Below are 7,839 nucleotides of genomic sequence, written 5' to 3'. Positions count from 1 at the left end.
ATAGTTCCAAGCTGGAAATAATGTAAATGTCCATCCACAGGTGAACAAATAAATTGTAATTTAACCAGGCAATAGAATGTAATCCAGCAAGAAAAGGGGAAGAACTACTGATACACACAAAAGCTGGATGAAGCTCCCAGACTCTACTGAGTGAAAGAAGCCAGATGCATAGTAGGTATAGTATGATCCCACTTACGTGAAACTAGAAAAGACAAAGTCAGGCCAAAGAGATCAGTGTGTGTCTGGATCTGAGGGTAGAGCGGGACGTCCTCAGTGTAAGGGAGCAGGAGGAAAATTTTTGTGGTGATGGAAATGTTCTGTATCTTGATTGTGGCAATCATTACATTGATGTATACCTGAAAAAAAAAAACCTAAAATGGGAGCATTTTATTGCACATAAATTAGGCCTGATCTGTGATTTTTAAAATGTATGTGTATTGCTTTAAATTTTAAATTAAATAACTTAGAAAATGAAGAGAAAAATATTAAATAGCCACAACAACCTACGGGCCTATTATTGGATAAAATTAAATAAAAACTTTTGGCACATAGATACCATGGAGCTTTATGCAGCAACTGAAAGCAAACTGAAAAGGTGACTGAGCAGAAACAAGGCCAATATCCCTGTGCTGAAGTTCTCCTGAGGGACCAGCCGTCAATGGGGCAGAAAGACGGGCTGAAACTCCAGGGGCATGTGGGTCATGGCAGGGGGCTCCCAGTAGAGCTCAGGGAGATTTGAAAGATACCCAACCTTGTAGGAACTGTGTATGGCCAGTGGGAGCTTGCAGTTCCACCAGGAAGCAGATTCGTAATTGCCTAGGTGCCACTCAGACTCAAGAGTGCTTGGGCAAAGCGGCCCTACCTGAGCATTCTACATGGGTTCCAGGCGCCCCTGGAGCAAGCGACTTCCCATCTCTGAGCTTCAGTTTCTCCATTTGTTTTTTTTTGTTTTGTTTTGGTTTTTTATTGGCTTTGTAATAATATTACATTAAAAATATATATGTGAGGTCCCATTCAACCCCATCCCCTCACCCCCCCTCTCCCCCCCCCAACAACACTCGTTCCCATCATCATGACACATCCATTGGATTTGGTAAGTACATCTTTGGGCACCTCTGCACCTCATATACATTGGTTCACATCATAGCCCATACTCTCCTCCATTCCATCCAGTGGGCCCTGTGAGGATTTACAATGTCCGGTGATTGCCTCTGAAGTACCATCCAGGGCAGCTCCATGTCCCAAAGACGCCTCCACCTCTCATCTCTTCCTGCCTTTCCCCATACCCTTCGTCCACTATGTCCACTTTTCCCATTCCAATGCCACCTCTTCTATGTGGACATTGGATTGGTTGTGTCCATTGCACCTCTATGTCAAGAGGAGGGTCAGATTCCACCTGGATGCTGGATGCAATCCTCCCATTTTCAGTTGTAATCACTCTAGGCTCCATGGTGTGGTGGTTGTCCTTCTTCAACTCCATCTTAGCTGAGTGTGGTAAGTCCAATAAATCAGATTGTAGGTGCTGGACTCTGTTGAGGCTCAGGATCTGGCTATCACATTATCAGTCCAGAGATTCAAATCCCCTAAATATATCTTAAACCCCAACATTAACTGCACCTCCAGCACATTGGCATGAAAGTCTTATGAAGGGAGATCCCATCTGAGTCCAGATTCATCCATTTGTGATCTGAGGACGTTGGACTAGATGGAAGTTCCCTTTCAGCTGTGACAATGACCACTTCCTTATTCAGTGCTCCAGGGCTGAAATTATCTCCCACCCTCCACCCCAGTCCTGGCCCCACCAGGTAAAGGCCAGGTCAGGTAAATGACCGGGTTTGTTCCTGCCTACATCACCTTTCCCACATGGATAGGTGCGGGATTTCCAAGTCCTGGGGAAGCTTCAGAATTAGGTAAGCTCTAAATGAAAGGGCACATCCCTTCACATCAAAAACTTTCTGCCCAAACTATATGTACCGAGATGTTTTATCACAGAAGTATTTTGTAAAGCACAAACCTGGAAACAATATAATGCCCATCAATTGAGGACAGAATAAACAGTTTCTAAATGAAGCAGGTTAGTATAGGAAACGAGGAGAGGCAGCTTGTCAGAACAAAGCCTTAACCATCGCAGCTGAGACCCAGTGGAGAATATGGCCAAGAGACCTCACCCGAAACCCCCTGAAGGAAAGCAGCTGTTCAAAAACAGCACAGTGGAAAAGCCCACCAAGAATCTGGTCACAAGGTCCCATTTGAAACTCCCGGGCTCAAAAGAGGCCCTGGATAGAAAGGGCTCTCCACTGGTTTCCTGAAAACTAACAGGTACAACCTGAATGGTTCCTAACATAAACCAACAGGAAGGCAGAAAGGTAACCAATAAGAAGAGCAAATAGCTGGGGTCCCCCAACATGGGGAAGTGGGTGGAGGAAAGAACGGCCTTAATAAGCCTACCAGGGGCCCCAGGTGTGTCTCACGCTGAAGCATGCCCACACTCAAATCTCGAGCTGTACTACCGCTTTTCTCATTTCTCAATAAACCCTTTTACTTGCCTAAGTAAATTTAAAAATCCCTTTATGCGATGTCGCCAAGATCCTAGAAACCCAGCTGCCAGCAACATAAAGACTATGTCATAACACCAGACATGCTCTCTGTATAATGCTACTTTAAAAAAGCAGGATGCAACATTCTATGTGCATTGGGATTACAACTTAGTGCAACAGAACAGAAAAAAAACCAGAATGAAATGCTCCAGGAATCTTGATTCTTGGCCATGCCTCAAACGGTTGAAGGCCAAGAGGGAATGAAAAGGCATGTGTTCTTCAGAACTGTATGGGTGAATACAGGAAGGATCTCAAATACTTTGTTACTAGAAGTGCTTTCCACTGAGGGCTCTCTACATGGGGAGCCAAAGATGGCAGCCAGCAGCTTCAGGTTTCTATTTCTACTGGTTTAGCAACCCCTGCAGAAAATAAGAGCCTCTTCCCAGTCCTGGGTTTGAGACTCACAGGTAAGGCTGCATTGCATAGCCACCCAGGACTAGTGTCACAGATTCACAACCCGTGCCTTGTCGTGGGGCCCTACTCTCCCTTTCTTTGATACTCTGCTGTGGTGGTCTTGAAATTCTAAGCCTTTTTTTTAACTTTGCATTGGGTCTCCAATCACATAGCTGGTATTGAGCGCAACCCAAGTCGAAGCCCACCATCTGAGAGCAGAGGGATTGGTTCCCCGATGGAAAATCGGAATTGTAGCCACGAGGAAGGGATGCTGAATGGAGTAACAGCAGACGTCCACCACAGATGCTGACGATGGTTGAGCTGGGGTGGTAGGACTGTGGTTATTATTATTCCTACTGCCGCTATTTTTTTCCTGCAACGTAGCTATGTTCTTTTAAATACGAAATAATTTAAATTAATATAATGCAGTTCTCTCTGTTTGAAGTGAACACTGTCAGAAGAGTGGTCTGGATAACAGGCTGCCATCTCTGTCCCACCTCCCACAAAGGGCTGCCCCAAGGCTCCAGAAATTGGGCAACATCCCAACATCAGAGGGCAGCTTCATCCCCGACGCCAGGCAGGGTTGGGACTTGGCCTGAACCTGATGATTTTACTTGCCTCGTGGACTGAGAGGCCACTGAGTTGTATTCTCAGTCCTCAGCTTCTCCTAAATGGTCTCTGGGCTGCTGTCTGGTGCTGAAAAATATGTCTAAGGATGCCTAGAGAAGTGGAGGAGGGGAGAAGAGGACTGCCTTCAGATCTCTTATCTCCCTTGACTTCTGACCCCAGCTCTCTGAGTTAAGTGTTATTTTTATTCCTATCTCACTGGGAAGAAAACCAAGTTTCACTGTGGCTCAGTTCCCTGTCCAAGTTCTCACCTCTAGAAAGGAGAAAGGGGATTGGAATCAATGGGTGCAAACTTCAAAGTCCAGACTCTGCCTCTAAATCCTTCCTGATTTGACAATGGAACAAAGTCTTGAACCCCTCTGGCCTTCAGCTTTCTTATTTGAAAGCGAAAATATACCAGTCCCTCCCAGATAACCTAGGAGTATCTTCCAACTTTCTCCTTCTAGGGCAGGTTCAGATTCACTTCCTGGGGGAAGGGAGCTATAAAGCCCTCACAGACAGAGGCCCAGGGAATGCCTGGTGTCTCCTCCCTTCTAGAAGGTGGGTCAAAATCTGTTCGTCTTTCTGCTTTTGGCTTTCATTCATCAAATTTCTCTCACACACACACACCCCAGAGGTCCAGTGCTGGGCAATCTCTGTCCTCCAGGAAAGCCCCGTCATCGTCTTCATTTACCAAATATTTCCGCTCCAGTTCTCTCGTGGGGCAGACCTCTACCTCTGCAGTCATAGCAGCACAGAATGAATTTCCTGTGGGCTTCCTAGTTTCTCTAGGGACATACCCAAGAGTGGACCTGCTGGCTCCAAAGGTACTGGGCCCGGATTAGGGTACGGCAAGGAGGAACTCACACGTGGGGTGTGCAAGCAAAGGGTGGACCTTCACATTTTGTGTCCTAGGAGCCTTGCTTGCCTCACCCTCATCCTAGCCCTGCAAAGGCATGTGCATTTTTTTAATGTCCCTGTACTGATCCCCCACCCACTGGCAGGGTCCGGGACCTACTCTCATCCACCCACACCAGCACTTAACTCATCCGACCGGCTGCCTGGTGTCAGCGTGGTCGGGGTCACTTAGCATCTCATATTCCTTTCCTTTGCCTTTTTCTGATCAGCAGTGAGGAGCACCTCCTGTTGCACCCTGTAGTCATTTTTTTCTCCTGTGATCGGCCTTTTCAGTTCCTTTGCCCATTATATTTTCTGTTAGGTTTCCTGTCTTCTCAGGACTGATTTGAGAAGTTCCTCGATTATCCTAGACATTAGCCCTTTGTTTGCTTAAGACAATGAGAATTTTCATCTCCCAGTGAACAACCCATGTGTTAATTTTGTCCATGATTAAGCAAAAATTTTCGTTTTGGTGCAATAAAAAAATTCATCCTCTTCCCTCTTGTGGATTATGCTTTGGAAATTGTGAGAAATCCTTTCCCTTTCACAGAGATATTTTCTTATAGGCTAATTGATAAGCTTTATATTTTTATCTTTAATAATTAGATGTTTAATCTATTTGGTGTTTAAGTATATGGGATAAAGTAGGGGATCTAATTTTATTTTTCCTCCATTACAGAAAGTCAATTTTTCCAATATCATTTACTAAATGACCTAGCCTTTTTGCTTCTACACAGGCTAAGTTACCATATATAAAATACTTTATTCTGGGTGTTTCAAGCTATTTCTTTTATCTGTTTGTTTCTGTAATAGTATCATGTTATTTTAATTTCCATGATTTTGTAATCCATTTAATGCCTGTAGTGCAAGACCTTCCCTTTGTTCTTTTTCAAAATTATCTTAGCAGATCATGGACCTTGATTCTCCTATAAGCATTGCAGAATTAATGTGCCAATTCCAACATAATCAGAATGGAATTTTAACAGGAATTACATTGAATATACAGATCACTTTGTGGAGAACTGATACTCTTGCAAACTGAAGATATTTTCCCACATATGCTTACATGTGTCCTTATATTTATAAACGCATCCACATATTTATCTATATATACCACTCTTTCAAAAAAAATCATGTTTTGGAGTTCTCCATTTTTCTCCTGAAAGTTCTGGTACATTCTTTGAATTTGAAGGTTAATTCATGAATACTTTGGTATTGTACAGGATATCTTATTTTTATTAATTTTTCATGACATGTACTGTTTTTGCAGGGGAACCCATTATTCTCTTTTCTTTTCTTTTTTTTAAAGATTTAGTTTATTTATTTCACTACCACCCCCCCATCCATTGTCTGTCTGTTCTCTGTGACCATTTGCTGCGTGTTCTTCTTTTTGTCCGTTTCTGCTGTTGTCAGCAGCATGGGAATCTGTTTTTTTTTGTTATTGTGTCATCTTGTTGTGTCAGCTCTCCGTGTGTGTGGCACCATTCCTGGGCAGGCTGCACTTTCTTTCGTGCTGGGCGGCTCTCCTTACAGGGCACACTCCTTGCACATGGGGCTTCCCTATGCGGGGGACACCCCTGCGTTGCACGGCACTCCTTGCACGCATCAGCACTGCGTACGGACCAGCTCCACACGGGTCAAGGAGGCCCAGGGTTTGACCCGCAGACCTCCCATGTGGTAGACGGATGCCTTAACCACTGGGCCAAGTCCACTTCCCTCTCTTTATTTTCTGATGTTATATAAGCTACCCTTGCTCAACTCTCTTATTAGGTTAATTAATTAATCTACTGATTCTCTTGATTTCTAGGTGAATGAACCATTGACAACAATAGCGATTATGCCTTTTTGCTTCCAAGCCTTATATCTCACTCACTTTTCTCATTTTATTGCATTGGCAGGACTTTCAAGAACCATGTTAAATTGTGGCCAGGCCAGCGGGCACCCTTGTCTTCTCATTGACCTTTAAAAGGATGAAGAGGTTGGGTTTAAGCTATCATTAGAAACTTGCTCGAGAAAGAGCCCTGCAATTGCTTTCTGAAGGCTGGACTTTAGGAGAAGAGGACAAGAGACAGAAAGACGGACTTCTAGGGAGCACTCCAGTCTTCCAGGAGAAACATGATGTGGTCCAAACTAGGTCAGGGGTGGCAGAGAGATTTGGGGGAACGGATGGGATTCTGTGACAGATTCGATTGGGGGAGGGAGGAAAGTGTGGGGTCAAGGAGGAAGCCTGTTTGGGACTTGGCTGCCTGGCCGAGTGGGCAGAGGGGCCATTCTCTGAGGGGAAGTTCAGGGGAAACTAGAGGGGAAGGGAGGGATTGGTGGACGATCCAACCAGGGGTCCAACGAGCTTCAGGATGGAAGGATACGAAGCTCAGGGCAGTGGTAGGTGTAATGAGCCCAAATGGCCTTAGTTAATGCTCGGAAAGCACTTAGAAAAGGGCCTGGCACACGGTAAGGACAGGAGATAGCCCCTGTTCCGACTATCGGGAAAACCCGCGTAGAGACGGGAAGAACCTGGGAGCGGATGAGACCTCCCAGAGCCGAAGGGGTCGAGGGCAGCGTGGGAGGGACAGGGGCGCCGAGGAGGTCAAGGTGAGTACCGAGGAGGACCGAGCGGCCCTGGAGGAGGGAGGAACGCTCCACCCGCGAGTTCTCCGGGGAGCAGGGGCGCCCGCCCAGCGCCCGCCCAGCGCCCGCCCAGCGCCCGCCCAGCGCCCGCCCAGCGCCCGCCCAGCGCCCGCCCAGCGCCCCGCACCCCCGCCCTCAGCCACGCGGGGACGCGCCGGTCCAGCCGGCACAGAGACGCGCCCCGCCCCCAGAGCGGCCCCGACCCGCGGAGCGCCTGCGCGCCCCGCCCCCGGCCCCGCCCCGCCCCGCCGCGGGGCATCCCGCGCAGTCCCGCACCCGGCCTCGCACCCTTTCCCGTTTTCCCGTTCCCTCCCGTCGCGGCCCAACGGAGCCCGCTCCGCCCCGCCCGGGGAACGCGCGGACCGCGCCTCGGCCTCCGCGGCGGGTGTCGGACGGCGCAAGGCCGCGCTCCGAGCGCTCAGCTGCGCGGCCGCGCGCTCCCGCCGGGCGCTCCCGCCGCCGGGTGGCGCGGGGCGGGGCGGGCGCCGGGGGCGGGCCCTGGTGGGCGGGGCCGCGTCACGTGGGTAAACACGACGCACGTGGAGCGGAGCCTGAGCGCGGGGGCGGCGCCGGCCGGGAGGGCAGAGCCGGGCAGCCGGGCGGCGGCCGCTGGGGCGCTGCGACTCGCGCCGCGGGGCCGCGTTTGCCCTCTGGGCCTCGGTGTCGTCCCGCCAGAATAAGCACGACAAACACAGGCGCCCAGGCTCTCCCGTGCCAG

The sequence above is a fragment of the Dasypus novemcinctus genome, chromosome 18 (genome assembly GCF_030445035.2).
Source record: "Dasypus novemcinctus isolate mDasNov1 chromosome 18, mDasNov1.1.hap2, whole genome shotgun sequence".
Taxonomy (NCBI): Eukaryota; Metazoa; Chordata; class Mammalia; order Cingulata; family Dasypodidae; genus Dasypus; species Dasypus novemcinctus.
The sequence above is the reverse complement of the archived record's forward strand: the minus strand, read 5'-3'. Positions refer to the sequence as shown.